At 43.6% G+C, this 14,442-nt stretch overlaps 11 non-coding genes and 6 pseudogenes across 11 annotated transcripts; all 17 read left to right on the top strand.

The window, feature by feature from the left end:
- Positions 1–459: 459 nt before the first annotated feature.
- Positions 460–578, top strand: LOC142507712 (5S ribosomal RNA). The gene has a single exon (XR_012805961.1). It is a non-coding gene; the product is annotated as a 5S ribosomal RNA (ribosomal RNA).
- A 682-nt stretch (positions 579–1,260) lies between these two features.
- LOC142508822 (5S ribosomal RNA) lies at positions 1,261–1,379 on the top strand. The gene has a single exon (XR_012807025.1). It is a non-coding gene; the product is annotated as a 5S ribosomal RNA (ribosomal RNA).
- A 679-nt stretch (positions 1,380–2,058) lies between these two features.
- LOC142508051 (5S ribosomal RNA) lies at positions 2,059–2,177 on the top strand. Its single transcript, XR_012806283.1, has one exon. It is a non-coding gene; the product is annotated as a 5S ribosomal RNA (ribosomal RNA).
- Positions 2,178–2,861: 684 nt separating this feature from the next.
- Positions 2,862–2,979, top strand: LOC142511805 (5S ribosomal RNA; annotated as a pseudogene).
- A 683-nt stretch (positions 2,980–3,662) lies between these two features.
- Positions 3,663–3,781, top strand: LOC142515416 (5S ribosomal RNA). Its single transcript, XR_012811263.1, has one exon. It is a non-coding gene; the product is annotated as a 5S ribosomal RNA (ribosomal RNA).
- A 1,290-nt stretch (positions 3,782–5,071) lies between these two features.
- Positions 5,072–5,190, top strand: LOC142514960 (5S ribosomal RNA). Its single transcript, XR_012810830.1, has one exon. It is a non-coding gene; the product is annotated as a 5S ribosomal RNA (ribosomal RNA).
- Positions 5,191–5,782: 592 nt separating this feature from the next.
- Positions 5,783–5,900, top strand: LOC142510637 (5S ribosomal RNA; annotated as a pseudogene).
- Positions 5,901–6,583: 683 nt separating this feature from the next.
- On the top strand, positions 6,584–6,702 carry LOC142507092 (5S ribosomal RNA). The gene has a single exon (XR_012805357.1). It is a non-coding gene; the product is annotated as a 5S ribosomal RNA (ribosomal RNA).
- A 683-nt stretch (positions 6,703–7,385) lies between these two features.
- LOC142512436 (5S ribosomal RNA) lies at positions 7,386–7,502 on the top strand (annotated as a pseudogene).
- A 683-nt stretch (positions 7,503–8,185) lies between these two features.
- On the top strand, positions 8,186–8,303 carry LOC142508273 (5S ribosomal RNA). Its single transcript, XR_012806495.1, has one exon. It is a non-coding gene; the product is annotated as a 5S ribosomal RNA (ribosomal RNA).
- Positions 8,304–8,988: 685 nt separating this feature from the next.
- Positions 8,989–9,107, top strand: LOC142508539 (5S ribosomal RNA). Its single transcript, XR_012806747.1, has one exon. It is a non-coding gene; the product is annotated as a 5S ribosomal RNA (ribosomal RNA).
- A 685-nt stretch (positions 9,108–9,792) lies between these two features.
- On the top strand, positions 9,793–9,913 carry LOC142511373 (5S ribosomal RNA; annotated as a pseudogene).
- Positions 9,914–10,579: 666 nt separating this feature from the next.
- Positions 10,580–10,698, top strand: LOC142514606 (5S ribosomal RNA). Its single transcript, XR_012810494.1, has one exon. It is a non-coding gene; the product is annotated as a 5S ribosomal RNA (ribosomal RNA).
- A 682-nt stretch (positions 10,699–11,380) lies between these two features.
- LOC142512814 (5S ribosomal RNA) lies at positions 11,381–11,501 on the top strand (annotated as a pseudogene).
- Positions 11,502–12,074: 573 nt separating this feature from the next.
- LOC142508900 (5S ribosomal RNA) lies at positions 12,075–12,193 on the top strand. Its single transcript, XR_012807098.1, has one exon. It is a non-coding gene; the product is annotated as a 5S ribosomal RNA (ribosomal RNA).
- A 411-nt stretch (positions 12,194–12,604) lies between these two features.
- LOC142508847 (5S ribosomal RNA) lies at positions 12,605–12,723 on the top strand. The gene has a single exon (XR_012807048.1). It is a non-coding gene; the product is annotated as a 5S ribosomal RNA (ribosomal RNA).
- A 1,322-nt stretch (positions 12,724–14,045) lies between these two features.
- Positions 14,046–14,164, top strand: LOC142511337 (5S ribosomal RNA; annotated as a pseudogene).
- Positions 14,165–14,442: the final 278 nt, after the last annotated feature.

Here is a 14,442-nt window from a genome sequence, read left to right as displayed (position 1 = left end):
ACCTCTAATTTGCGATTTTACGCTCTTGTTAAGCTTCTGTTTCCTCAAGAAATCCAGTTAGGAAGTTCTAAATTCGATTACGGTTCCATTTTATCGTATCCCAGGCATAATAATAGCTTTACATTCGCTGTTTTCTTCTTTTTATTTTTTTCTATTTTCTGGGAACATTTAGCGATTTTTGTTGTCGTGAGCCGGTTCTGTGCGGAACGGTATGGCGCAGATCACTCCGGAGATGGTTAACTCATTAAAAACAATTATTTCGACTGTTTTATCCATAATTTACGCAAACGGTCGCGACACGAGGATTTCCGAGGGAGGTCACCCATCCTAGCTCTTCCTTCGCGCCAGAACGCTAAACTTCATGGTTCTGATAGGGCGATAGAAGTGTCGCGTGTTGTTTATCGCCTCCCGCTCCACACGTACTCGAAGGATATAAGAATAAACATCCCACTCAATGTTGGGTGCGATCATACCAGCACTAATGCACCGGCTCCCATCAGAACTCCGAATTAAAGCGTTCTTGGGCGAGAGCGGTACTAGGATGGGTGACCCCCTGGGAAGTCCTCGTGTTGCACCCCTCTCCGTGTTTTCTATTTTTGATTACTTGTTGACAGAAGATTTTCGGCTCAAATCATCTGAATCTCGATCGGGACCAGATAAGACCTGTGAAATCAACGTAGCTCGGGCACTGCCGGATTTGGACAAAATTGTAGGCAAATTTGATTGCAAACGGGGAAACGAACGAGACTTATTACTCCGCAATGAGGTGGCGAGATTTTAGCCGAATTCCATCTCTATGACCCTCTAATTTGCGATTTTCCACTTCTGTTAAGCTTCCGTTTTCTCGAGAAATCCGCTTAGGAAGTTTGAAATTCGATTCCGGTTCCATTTAATTGTATCCCAGGCATAATAATAGCTTTACATTCGCTATTTTCTTCTTCTTATTTTTTTTTCTATTTTCTGGGAACATTTAGCGATTTTTGTTGTCGTGAGCCGGTTCTGTGTGGAAGGGTATGACGCAGATTACTTCGGAGACGGTTAACTCATAAAAACAATTATTTCAATTGTTTTAGCCATAATTTACGTAAACGGTCGAGACACGAGGACTTCACAGGGAGGTCACCCATCCTAGCCCTGCCATCGCGCCAGAACGCTTAACTTCATGGTTCTGATTGGGCGAGAAAGGTGCCGCGTGTTGTCCATCGATGCCCGCTCCACACGTACTCGAAGGATATAAGAATAAACATTCCACTCAATGTCGGGTGCGATCATACCAGCACTAATGCACCTGATCCCATCAGAACTCCGAAGTTAAGCATGCTTGGTTGAGACCAGTACTAGGATGGGTGACTACCTGGGAAATCCTCGTGTTGCACCCGTTTTCGTGTTTTTCTATTTTGATTACTTGTTGACAGACGATTTTTGGCTCAAATCATCAGAATCTCGATTGGGACCAGATAAGAATATGAAATCAACGTAGCTCGGGCACTGCCGGATTTGGACAAAATTGTAGGCTAATTCGATTGTAAACGGGCAAACGAACGAGACTCATTACTCCGCAATGAGCTGGCGAGATTTTAGCCGAATTCCTTCTCTAAGACCTCTAATTTGCCATTTTACGCTTCTGTTAAGCTTCTGTTTCCTCAAGAAATCTGCTTAAGAAGTTCTAAATTCGATTACGGTTCCATTTTATCGTATCCCAGGCATAATAATAGCTTTACATTCGCTGTTTTCTTCTTTTTATTTTTTTTCTATTTTCTGGGAACATTTAGCGATTTTTGTTGTCGTGAGCCGGTTCTGTGCGGAACGGTATGACGCAGATCACTCCGGAGATGGTTAACTCATTAAAAACAATTATTTCGACTGTTTTATCCATAATTTACGCAAACGGTCGCGACACGAGGATTTCCCAGGGAGGTCACCCATCCTAGCTCTGCCTTCGCGCCAGAACGCTAAACTTCATGGTTCTGATAGGGCGAGAGAAGTGCCGCGTGTTGTTTATCGCCTCCCGCTCCACACGTACTCGAAGGATATAAGAATAAACATCCACTCAATGTTGGGTGCGATCATACCAGCACTAATGCACCGGCTCCCATCAGAACTCCGAAGTAAGGCGTTCTTGGGCGAGAGCGGTACTAGGATGGGTGACCCCCTGGGAACTCCTCGTGTTGCACCCCTTTCCGTGTTTTTCTATTTTTCATTACTTGTTGACAGAAGATTTTCGGCTCAAATCATCAGAATCTCGATCGGGACCAGATAAGACCTGTGAAATCAACGTAGCTCGGGCACTGCCGGATTTGGACAAAATTGAAGGCTAATTTGATTGCAAACGGGGAAACGAACGAGACTTATTGCTCCGCAATGAGGTGGCGAGATTTTAGCCGAATTCCATCTCTATGACCCTCTAATTTGCGATTTTCCGCTTCTGTTAAGCTTCCGTTTTCTCGAGAAATCCGCTTAGGAAGTTTGAAATTCGATTCCGGTTCCATTTATTTGTATCCCAGGCCTAATAATAGCTTCACATTAGCTATTTTCTTCTTCTTATTTTTTTTTCTATTTTCTGGGAACATTTAGCGATTTTTGTTGTCGTGAGCCGGTTCTGTGCGGAAGGGTATGACGCAGATTACTTCGGAGACGGTTAACTCATTAAAAACAATTATTTCGACTGTTTTAGCCATAATTTACGTAAACGGTCGCGACACGAGGACTTCCCAGGGAGGTCACCCATCCTAGCTCTGCCATCGCGCCCGAACGCCTAACTTCATGGTTCTGATTGGGCAAGAGCAGTGCCGCGTGTTGTCCATCGTCGTCCGCTCCACACGTACTCGAGGGATAAAAGAATAAACATCCCACTCAATGTTGGGTGCGATCATACCAACACTAATGCACTGTATCCCATCAGAACTCCGAAGTTAAGCGTGCGTGGGTGAGACCAGTACTAGGATGGGTGACCCCTGTGAAATCCTCGTGTTACACCCCTTTCCGTGTTTTTCTATTTTTGATTACTTGTTGACAGACGATTTTCGGCTCAAATCATCTGAATCACGATCGGGACCAGATAAGACATCTGAAATCAACGTAGCTCGGGCACTGCCGAATTTGGACAAAATTGAAGCCTAATTTGATTGTAAACTGGCAAACGAACGAGACTCATTACTCCGCAATGAGCTGGCAAGATTTTAGCCGAATTCCTTCTCTAAAACCCTCTAATTTGCGATTTTCCGCTTTTGTTAAGTTTCCGTTTCCTCGAGAAATTCGCTTAGGAAGTTCTAAATTCCATTCCGGTTCCATTTTATCGTTTCCCAGGCATAATAATAGATTTACATTCGCTATTTTCTTCTTCTTATTTTTTTTATATTTTCTTGGAATATTTAGCGATTTTTGTTGTCGTGAGCCGGTTCTCTGCGGAAGGGTATGACGCAGATGACTCCGGAAACGGTTAACTCATTAAAAACAATTATTTCGACTGTTTTAGCTATAATTTACGAAAACGGTCGCGACAGGAGGACTTCCGAGGGAGGTCACCCATCTTAGCTCTGCCATCGCGCCAGAACGCTTAACTTCATGGTTCTGATTGGGCAAGAGCAGTGCCGCGTGTTGTCCATTGCCGCTCGCGCCACACGTACTCAAGGGATATAAGAATAAACATCCCACTCAATGTCGGGAGCGATCATACCAGCACTAATGCACCGGATCCCATCAGAACTCCGAAGTTAAGCGTGCTTGGGCGAGACCAGTAATAGGGTGGGTGATCCCATGGGAAGTTCTCGTGTTGCACCCCTTTTCGTGTTTTTTTCTTTTTTTGATTACTTGTTGACAGACGATTTTCGGTTCAAATCATCTGAATCACGATCGGGACCAGATACGACATGTGAAATCAACGTAGCTCTGGCACTGTCGGATTTGGACAAAATTGTAGGCAAATTTGATTGTAAACGGGCAAACGAACGAGACTCATTACTCCGCAATGAGCTGGCAAGATTTTAACCGAATTCATTCTCTAAGACCCTCTAATTTGCGATTTTCCGCTTCTGTTAAGCTTCCGTTTCCTCGAGAAATCCGTTTAGGTAGTCTGAAATTCGATTCCGGTTCCATTTTATCGTATCCCAGGCATAATAATAGCTTTACATTCGCTATTTTCTTCTTCTTATTTTTTTTTCTATTTTCTGGGAACATTTAACGACTTTTGTTTTCTTGAGCCGGTTCTGTGCGGAAGGGTATGCCGCAGATGACTCCGGAGACGGTTAACTCATTAAAAACAATTATTTCGACTTTTTTAGCAATAATTTACGTAAACGGTCGCGACACGAGGACTTCCCATGGAGGTCATCCATCCTAGCTCTGCCCTCGCGCCAGAACGCTTAACGTCATGGTTCTGATTGGGCGAAAGCAGTGCCGCGTGTTTTTCTATTTTTGATTAATTAGTAACAGACGATTTTAGGCTCAAATCTTCTGAATCTCGATCGGACCAGATAAGACATGTGAAATAAACGTAGCTCAGGCAATGAGCTGGCGAGATTTTAGCCTAATTTGATTGTAAACGGTCAAACGAACGAGACTCATTACTCGGCAATGAGCTGGCGAGATTTTAGCCGAATTCCTTCTCTAAGACCCTCTAATTTGCAATTTTCCGCTTCTGTTAAGCTTCCGTTTCCTCAAAAAATCCGCTTAGGAAGTCCGAAATTTGATTCCGGTTCCATTTCATCGTATCCCAGGCATAATAATAGCTTCACATTCGCTGCTTTCTTCTTCTTATTTTTTTTTCTATATTCTGGGAACATTTAGCAATTTTTGTTGTCGTGAGCCGGTTCTGTGCGGAAGGGTATGACGCAGATTACTTCGGAGACGGTTAACTCATTAAAAAAATTATTTCGACTGTTTTAGCTATAATTTACGTAAACGTTCAAGACACGAGGACTTCACAAGGAGGTCACCCATCCTAGCTCTGCCATCACGCCAGAACGCTTAACTTCATGGTTCTCATTGGGCGAGAGCAATGCCGCGTGTTTTCCATCACCTCTCGCGCCACACGTACTCGAGGGGTATAAGAATAAACATCCCACTCAATGTCGGGTGCGATCATACCAGCACTAATGCACCGGATCCCATCAGAACTCCGAAGTTAAGCGTGCGTGGGTGAGACCAGTACTAGAATGGGTCACCGCCTGGGAAGTCCTCGTGTTGCACCCCTTTTCGTGTTTTTCTATTTTTGATTACTTGTTGACAGATGATTTTCGGCTCAAATCATCTGAATCTCGATCTGGACCAGATAAGACATGTGAAATCAACGTAGCTCGGGCGCTGCCGAATTTGACAAAATTGTAGGCTAATTTGGTTGTAAATGGGCAAACGAACGAGACTCATTATTCTGCAATGAGCTGGCGAGATTTTAGTTAAGTGTTCTGGTTCCATTTTATCGTTTCTTAGGTCTAATAATAGATTTACATTCGCTATTTTCTTCTTCTTATTTTTTTTCTATTTTCTGGGAAATTTAGCGATTTTTGTTGTCGTGATCCGGTTCTGTGCGGAAGGGTATGACGCAGATTACTTCGGAGACGGTTAACTCATTAAAAACAATTATTTCGACTGTTTTAGCCATAATTTACGTAAACGGTCGCGACACGAGGACTTCTCAGGGAGGTCACCCGCCCTACCTCTGCCATCGCGCCAGAACACTTAACTTCATGGTTCTGATTGGGCGAGAGCAGTGCCGCGTGTTGTCCATCGCCGCCCGCTCCACACGTACCGGAGGGATATAAGAATAAACATATCACTCAATGTCGGGTCAATCATACCAGCACAAATGCACCGGATCCTATCAGAACTCCGAAGTTAAGCGTGCTTGGACGAGAGCAGTACTAGGATGGGTGAACCCCTGGGAAGTCCTCGTGTTGCACTCTTTTTCGTGTTTTTCTATTTTTTATTACATGTTGACAGACGATTTTCGGCTCAAATCATCTGAATCTCGATCGGGACCAGATAAGACATGTGAAATCAACGTAGCTCGGGCACTGTCGGATTTGGACAAAATTGTAGCCTAATTTAATTGTAAACAGGCAAACGAACGAGACTCATTACTCTGCAATGAGGTGGTGAGATTTTAGCCGAATTCCTTCTCTAAGACCCTCTAATTTGCGATTTTCCGCTTCTGTTAAGCTTCCGTTTCCTCGAGAAATCCGCTTAGGAAGTTTGAAATTCGATTCGGGTTCCATTTTATCATATCCCAGGCATAATAATAGCTTTACATTCGATATTTTCTTCTTCTTATTTTTTTTCTATTTTCTGGGAACATTTAGCGATTTTTGTTGTCGTGAGCCGGTTATGTGCGGAAGAATATGACGCAGATTACTCGGGAGACGTTTAACTCATTAAAAACAATTATTTCGACTGTTTTATCCATAATTTACGTAAACGATCGCGACACGAGGACTTCCCATGGAGGTCATCCATCCTAGATTTGCCATCGCGCCAGAACGCTTAACTTCGTGGTTATGATTGGTTGTGAGCAGTGCCGCGTGTTGTCCATCGCCGCCCGCTCCATACGTACTCGAGGGATATAAGAATAAACATCCCATTCAATGTCGGGTGCGATCATACCAGCACTAATGCACCGGATCCCATCATAACTCCGAAGTTAAGCGTGCGTGGGTGAGACCAGTACTAGAATGGGTCACCGCCTGGGAAGTCCTCGTGTTGCACCCCTTTTCGTGTTTTTCTATTTTTGATTACTTGTTGACAGACGATTTTCTGCTCAAATCATCTGAATCTCGATCGGGACCAGATAAGACATGTGAATTCAACGTAGCTTGGGCACTGCCGGATTCGGACAAAATTGTAGCCTAATTTGATTGTAAACGGGCAAACGAACGAGACTCATTACTTCGCAATGAGCTGGCGAGAGTTTAGCTGAATTCCTTCTCTAAGACCCTCTAATTTGCGATTTTTCGTTTCTGTAAAGCTTCCGTTTTCTCGAGAAATCCGCTTAGGAAGTTCGAAATTCGATTCCGGTTCAATTTTATCGTATTTCAGGCATAATAATAGCTTTACATTCGCTATTTTCTTCTACTTATTTTTTTTTCTATTTTCTAGGAACATTTAGCATTTTTGTTGTCGTGAGCCGGTTCTGTGCGGAAGGGTATGACGCAGATTACTTCGGAGACGGTTAACTCATTAAAAACAATTATTTCGACTGTTTTAGCCATAATTTACGTAAACGGTCGCGACACGAGGACTTCTCAGGGAAGTCACCCATCCTAGCTCTGCCATCGCGCCAGAATGCTTAACTTCATGGTTTTGATTGGGCGAGAGCAGTGCCGCGTGTTGTCCATCGCCGCGCGCTCCTCACGTACTCGAGGGATATAAGAATAAACATCCCACTCAATGTCGGGTGCGATCATACCAACACTAATGCACCGGGTCCATCAGAAGTCCGATGTTAAGCGTGCTTGGGCGAGAGGAGTACTAGGATAGGTGACCCCTGGGAAGTCCTTGTGTTGCACTTTTTTTCGTGTTTTTCTATTTTTGATTACTTGTTGACAGACGATTTTTGGCTCAGATCATCTGAATCTCGATCGGGACCAGATAAGAAATGTGAAATCAACGTGGCTCGGGCACTGCCGGATTTGGACAAATTGTAGCCTAATTTGATTGTAAACAGGCAAACGAACGAGACTCATTACTCTGCAATGTGGTGGCGAGATTTTAGCCGAATTCTTTCTCTAAGACCCTCTAATTTGCGATTTTCCGCTTCTGTTAAGCTTCCGTTTCCTCGAGAAATCCTCTTAGGAAGTTCGAAATTTGATTCTGGTTCTATTTTATCGTATCCCAGGCATAATAATAGCTTTACATTCGCTACTTTCTTCTTCTTATTTTTTTTTCTATTTTCTGGGAACATTTATCGATTTTTGTTGTCGTGAGTCGGTTCTGTGCAGAAGGGTATGACGCAGATTACTCCGGAGACGGTTAACTCATTAAAAACAACTATTTCGACTGTTTTATCCATAATTTACGTAAACGGTCGCGACACGAGGCCTTCCGAGGGAGGTCACCCATCCTAGCTCTGCCATCGCGCCAGAACACTTAACTTCATGGTTTTGATTGGGCGAGACAAGTGCCGCAGGTTGTCCATCGCTGCCCGCTCCACAAGTACTCGAGGGATATAAGAATAAACATCATACTCAATGTCGGGTGCGATCATACTAGTACTAATGCACCGGATCCCATCAGAACTCCGAAATTAAGCATGCTTGGGCGAGGTAGTACTAGGATGGGTGATCCCCTGGGAATTCCTCGTGTTGCACACCTTTTCGTGTTTTTCTATTTTTGATTACTTGTTGACAGATGATTTTCGGCTCAAATCATCTAAATCTCGATCGTGGCCAGATAAGACATGTGAAATCAACGTAGCTCGGGCACTTCCAGATTTGGACAAAATTGTAAGCTAATTTGATTGTAAACAGGCAAACGAACGAGTCTCATTTCTCCGCAATGAGTTGGCGAAATTTTAGCCGAATTCCTTCTCCAAGAACCTTTTATTTGCGATTTTCCGCTTCTGTTAAGCTTCCGTTTCCTCGAGAAATTCGCTAAGGAAGTTCGAAATTCTATTCCGGTTCCATTTTATCTTATCCCAGGCATAATAATAGCTTTACATTCGCTATTTTCTTCTTTTTATTTTTTTTTCCTATTTTCTGGTAACATTTTGCGATTTTTGTTGTCGTGAGCCGGTTCTGCGCGGAAGGGTATGACGCATATTACTCCGAAGACGGTTAACTCATTAAAAAAAAATTTTTCGACTGTTTTATTCATAATTTACGTAAACGGTCGCGACACGAGGACTTCCCAGGGAGGTCACCCATCCTAGCTCTGCCATCGCGCCAGAACGCTTAACTTCATGGTTATGATTGGTTGTGAGCAGTGCCGCGTGTTGTCCATCGCCGCCCGCTCCATACGTACTCGAGGGATATAAGAATAAACATCCCATTAAATGTCGGGTGCGATCATACCAGCACTAATGCACCGGATCCCATCAGAACTCCGAAGTTAAGCGTGCTTGGGCGAGACCAGTACTAGGTTGGGTGACCCCCTGGGAAGTCCTCGTGTTGCACCCCTTTTCGTGTTTTTCTATTTTTGATTACTTGTTGACAGACGATATTTGACTCAAATCATCTGAATCTCGATCTGGACCAGATAAGCCATGTGAAATCAATGTAGCTCGGGCACTGCAGGATTTGGACAAAATTGTAGGCTAATTTGATTGTAAACGGGCAAACGAACGAGACTCATTACTTCGCAATGAGCTGGCGAGAGTTTAGCTGAATTCCTTCTCTAAGACCCTCTAATTTGCGATTTTTCCGCTTCTGTTAAGCTTTTCGTATCCTCGATAAATCTGCTTAGAAAGTTCGAAATTCGATTCCGGTTCCATTTTATCGTATCCTAGGCATGATAATAGCTATACATTCGCTAGTTTCTTCTTCTTATTTTTTTTTTCTATTTTCTTGAAACATTTAGCGATTTTTGTTGTCGTGAGCCAGTTCTGTGCGGAAGGGATGACGCAGATTACTCTGGAGACTGTTAACTCATTAAAAATAATTATTTCGATTGTTTTATCCATAATTACGTAAACGGTCGCGACACGAGGACTTCACAGGGAGGTCACCCATCCTAGCTCTGCCATTGCGCCAGAACGCTTAACTTCATGGTTCTGATTGGGCGAGAGTAGTGCCGTGTGTTGTCTATCGTCGTCCGCTCCACACGTACTCGAGGGATATAAGAATAAACATCCCACTAAATGTCGTGTGCGATCATACCAGCACTAATGCACCGGGGATCCCATCAGAACTTCAAAGTTAAGCGTGCTAAGGCGAGAGCACTACTAGGATGGTTGACTCCCTGGGAAGTCCTCGTGTTGCACCCCTTTTCGTGTTTTTCTATTTTTGATTACTTGTTGATAGAAGATTTTCGGCTCAAATCATCTGAATCTCGATCGGGACTAGATAAGACATGTGAAATCAACGTAGCTCGGGCACTGCCGGATTTGGACAAAATTGTAGGCTAATTCGATTGTAAACGGGCAAACGAACGAGAATCATTACTCCGCATTGAGGTGGCGAGATTTTAGGCTAATTCCTTCTCTAAGACCCTTAATTTGAGATTTTTCGCTTCTGTTAAGCTTCCGTTTTCTCAAGAAATCCGCTCAGGAAGTTCGAAATTCGATTCCGGTTCTATTTTATCGTATCCCAGGCATAATAATAGCTTTACATTTGCTATTTTCTTCTTCTTATTTTTTTTCTATTTTTTGTGAAAATTTAGCGATTTTTGTTGTCGTGAGCCGGTTTTGTGCGGAAGGGTATGACGCAGATTACTCCGGAGACGGCTAACTCATTAAAAACAATTATTTCGACTGTTTTAGCCATAATTTACGTAAACGGTCGCGAAACAAGAACTGCCCAGGGAGGTCACCCATCCTAGCCATGACATCGCGCTAGAACGCTTAACTTCATGATTCTGATTGGGCGAGAGAAGTGCCGCGTGTTGTCCATCGCCGCCCGATCCACACGTACTCGAACTCCCAATCAATGTCGGGTGCTATCATACCAGCACTAATGTACCGGATCCCATCAGAACTCCGAAGTGAAGCGTGCTTGGACGAGAGCAGTACTAGGATGGGTGACCCCCTGGGAAGTCCTCGTGTTGCACTCTTTTTCGTGTTTTTCTATTTTTGATTGCTTGTTGACAGACAATTTTCGGCTCAAATCATCTGAATCTCGATCGGTACCAGATAATACATGTGAAATCAACGTAGCACGGGCACTTCCGGATTTGGACAAAATTGTAGCCTAATTTGATTGTAAACGGGAAAACGAACGAGACTCATTTCTCCGCAATAAGCTGGCGAGATTTTAACCGAATTCCTTCTCTAAGAACCTTTTATTTTCGATTTTCAGCTTCTGTTAAACTTCCGTTTTCTCGAGAAATCCGCTTAGGATTTTCAAAATTCGTTTCCGGTTCCATTTTATCGTATCCTAGGCATAATAATAGCTTTACATTCGCTATTTTCTTCTTTTTATTTTTTTCTATTTTCTGGGAACATTTAGAGATTTTTGTTGTCGTGAGCCGGTTCTGTGCGGAAGGGTATCACGCAGATTACTCCGGAGACGGTTAACTCATTAAAAACAATTATTTCGACTGTTTTATCCATAATTTAGGTAAACGGTCGCGACACGAGGACTGCCCAGGGAGATCACCCATCCTAGCTCTGCCATCGCGCCAGAACGCTTAACTTCATGGTTTTGATTGGGCGAGAGCAGTGCCGCGTGTTGTCGTTCGCCGCCCGCTCCACACGTACTCGAGGGATATAAGAATAAACATCCCACTCAATTTCGGGTGCGATCATACCAGCACTAATGCACCGGATCCCATCAGAACTCCAAAGTTAAGCGTGCTTGGACGATAGCAGTACTAGGATGGGTGAGACCCCCCAGGAAGTCATGTGAAATCAACGTAGCTCGGGCACTGCCGGATTTGGAAAAAATTGTAGGCTAATTTGATTTTAAACGGGCAAACGAACGAGACTCATGAGCTGGCGAGATTTTAGCCAAATTCCTTCTCTCAGACCCTCTAATTTGCGATTTTCCGCTTCTATTAAGCTTCCATTTCCTCCATATATCTGCTAAGGAAGTTCGAAATTTGATTCTGGTTCCATTTTATCGTATCCCAGGCATAATAATAGCTTTTCTTTTCGCTATTTTCTTCTTCTTATTTTTTTCTATTTTCTGGGAACATTTAGCTATTTTTGTTGTCGTGAGCCGGTTCTGTGCGGAAGGGTATGACGCAGATTACTCCGGAGACGGTTAACTCATTAAAAACAATTATTTCGATTGTTTTAGCCGTAATTTACGTAAACGGACACGACACGAGGACTTCCCAGGGAGGTCACGCATCCTAGCTCTGCCATCGCGCTAGAACGCTTAACTTCATGGTTTTGATTGGGCGAGAGCAGAGTGCCGCGTTTTATCCATTGCCACCCGCTCCACACGTACTCGAGGGATATAAGAATAAACATCGCAATCAATGTCGGGTGCGATCATACCAGCACTAATGCACCGGATTCCATCAGAAATCTGAAATTAAGCGTGCTTGGGCGAGAGCAGTGCTAGGATGGGTGACCTCCTGGGAAGTCCTCGCGTTGCACCTTTTTTCATGTTTTTTTATTTTTGCTTACTTGTTGAAAGACGATTTTCGGCTGAAATCATCTGAATCTCGATCGGGACCAGATAAGACGTGAAATCAACGTAGCTCGGGCACTGCCGGATTTGGACAAAATTGTAGGCTAATTTGGTTGTAAACTGGGCAAAGGAGCGAAACTCATTACTCCGGAGACGGTTAACTCATTAAAAACAATTATTTAGGCTGTTTTATCCATAATTTACGTAAACGGTCGCGATACGAGGACTTCCCAGCGAGATCACCCATCCTAGCTCTGCCATCGCGCCAGAACGCTTAACTTCATGGTTCTGATTGGGCGAGAGCAGTGCCGCGTGTTGTCCATGGCCACCCGCGCCACACGTACTCGAGGGATATAAGAATAAACATCCCACTCAATATCGAGTGCGTTCATACCAGCACTAATGCACCGGATCCCATCAGAACTTCGAAACTAAGCGAGCTTGGGCGAGAGCTGTACTAGGATGGGTGACCCCCTAGGAAGTCCTCGTGTTGCACCCCTTTTCGTGTTTTTCTATTTTTGATAACTTGTTGACAGACGATTTTCTGCTCAAATCATCTGAATCTAGATCGGGACCAGATAAGACATTTGAAATCAACGTAGCTCGGGCACTTCCGGATCTGGACAAAATTGTAGCCTAATTTGATTGTAAACGCGCAAACGAACGAGACTCATTACTTTGCAATGAGCCGGCGAGAGTTAAGCCGAATTCCTTCTCTAAGACCCTCTAATTTGCGATTTTCCGTTTCTGTTAAGCTTCTGTTTCCTTGAGAAATCCGCTTAGGAAGTTCGAAATTCGATTCAGGTTCCATTTTATCGTATCCCAGGCATAATAATAGCTTTACATTCGCCATTTTCTTCTTCTTATTTTTTTTCTATTTTCTGGGAACATTTGGTGATTTTTGTTGTCCGTGAGCTGGTTCTTTGCGGAAGGGTATGACGCAGATTACTCCTGAGACGGTTAACTCATTAAAAACAATTATTTAGACTGTTTTATCCATAATTTACGTAAACGGTCGCGACACGAGGAATGCACAGGGAGGTCACCCATCCTGGCTCTGTCATTGCGCCAGAACGCTTAACATCATGGTTCTAATTGGGCGAGAGCAGTGACCCCCTGGGAAGTCCTCGTGTTGCACGCCTTTTCGAGTTTTTCTATTTTTGATTACTTGTTGACAGACGATTTTCGGCTCAAATTATCTGAATCTTTATCGGGACCAGATAAGACATGTGAAAACAACGTAGCTCGGGCACTGCCAGATTTGGACAAAATTGTAGGCTAAATTGATTGTAAACGGGAAAACGAACGAGACTCATTACTCCGCTATGAGCTGGCGAGATTTTAGCAGAATTCCCTCTCTATGACTCTCTAATTTGCGATTTTCCGCTTCTGTTAAGCTTCCGTTTCCTCGAAAAATCTGCTTAGGAAGTTCGAAATTCGATTTCGGTTCCATTTTATCGTATCCCAAGCATAATAATAGCTTTACATTCGCTATTTTCTACTTCTTTTTTTTCTATTTTTTGGGAACATTTAGCGATTTTTGTTGTTGTGAGTCGGTTCTGTGCGGAAGGGTATGACGTAGATTACTCCAAAGATGGTTAACTCATTAAAAACAATTATTTTGACTGTTTTATCCGTAATTTATGTAAACGGTCGCGACACGAGGACTTCCCAGGGAGGTCACCCATCCTAGCTCTGCCATCGCGCCAGAACGCTTAACTTCATGGTTCTCATTGGGCAAGAGCAGTGTCGCGTGTTGTCCATCGTCGTCCGCTCCACACGTACTCGAGGGATATAAGAATAAACATCCCACTCAATATGGGGTGCGATCATACCAGCGCTAATGCACCGGATCCTATCAGAACTCCGTAGTTAAGCGTGCTTACGCAAGAGCAGTACTAGGATGGGTGAGCCCCTGGGAAGTCTTTGTATTGCACCTTTTTCTTGTTTTTCTATTTTTGATTACTTGTTGACAGACGATTTTTGGCTCAAATCATCTGAATCTCGATCGTGACCAGATAAGACATGTGAAATCAACGTAGCTCGGGCACTGCCGGATTAGGACAAAATTGTAGCCTAATTTGATTGTAAACGGGCAAACGAACGAGACTCATTACTTCGCAATAAGCTGGCGAGAATTTAGCCGAATTCTTTCTCTAAGACCCTCTAATTTGATATTTTTCGCTTCTGTTAAGCTTCCGTTTCCTCGAGAAATCCG

The sequence above is a fragment of the Primulina tabacum genome, chromosome 10 (genome assembly GCF_025594145.1).
Source record: "Primulina tabacum isolate GXHZ01 chromosome 10, ASM2559414v2, whole genome shotgun sequence".
Lineage (NCBI taxonomy): Eukaryota > Viridiplantae > Streptophyta > Magnoliopsida > Lamiales > Gesneriaceae > Primulina > Primulina tabacum.
This window is presented reverse-complemented; position numbering and strand designations above follow the sequence as displayed.